A 1,106-nucleotide genomic window follows, 5' to 3' on the forward strand; every position below is an offset into this window, starting at 1 on the left:
GATTAAACATTGAAATAATTTTAAAACGCTTATTAAAAAAGTTGGTGTCGACCGTGGGACTTAGAAAAATTTCGGGAAGTCCGATTCGCCTGCTGGAATTACCGCACGGGCTGGACACCTCGCTCCGACGAATCGGTTTTTTCCATTTTTTCCGAAAAATAAATTTTTGTAATTTTTTTTAACGTTAAAAACGTTAATAAACGTCATGTTTACGCATGGATTAAACATTGAAATAATTTTAAAACGCTTATTAAAAAAGTTGGTGTCGACCGTGGGACTTAGAAAAATTTCGGGAAGTCCGATTCGCCTGCTGGAATTACCGCACGGGCTGGACAGCTCGCTCCGACGAATCGGTTTTTTCCATTTTTTCCGAAAAATAAATTTTTGTAATTTTTTTTAACGTTAAAAACGTTAATAAACGTCATGTTTACGCATGGATTAAACATTGAAATAATTTTAAAACGCTTATTAAAAAAGTTGGTGTCGACCGTGGGACTTAGAAAAATTTCGGGAAGTCCGATTCGCCTGCTGGAATTACCGCACGGGCTGGACACCTCGCTCCGACGAATCGGTTTTTTCCATTTTTTTTGAAAAATAAATTTTTGTAATTTTTTTTAATGTTAAAAACGTTAATAAACATCATGTTTACGCATGGATTAAACATTGAAATAATTTTAAAACGCTTATTAAAAAAGTTTACTCTTGACCGTGGGGACTTAGAAAAATTCCGGCTTGCACGGATTCGACCACTCTGTTTTTCGGAGTTTCTGAGAAAAATAAATTTTTGTAATTTTTTTCATTATGATTTCTGAGTTCTCCCAGTAGTTTAATGTAAGGATTAAGCATTTAAAAATTTTTAAATCGAATATTAAAAAAGTTTACTCTTGCAATTTTTGGAAAAAAAAAATTCTAAAAAATTTTTCTTTCGGTGGAAACTAACGTTTAATATGTACAATAACGATTTATCGAATAAAAATCGTATGTTAATATATGTTCGAATCGACCATAGTTTCAGCGGCTAAGTACCAGCAGCCCGGCCGGTTGGTCTGTACGCGCGGCAGTTTACCACCATAAGCGCCCGTGCTGAGCGGCCGGCGCCGCGGTCG

The sequence above is a fragment of the Nomia melanderi genome, unplaced genomic scaffold, assembly GCF_051020985.1.
Source record: "Nomia melanderi isolate GNS246 unplaced genomic scaffold, iyNomMela1 scaffold0820, whole genome shotgun sequence".
Lineage (NCBI taxonomy): Eukaryota > Metazoa > Arthropoda > Insecta > Hymenoptera > Halictidae > Nomia > Nomia melanderi.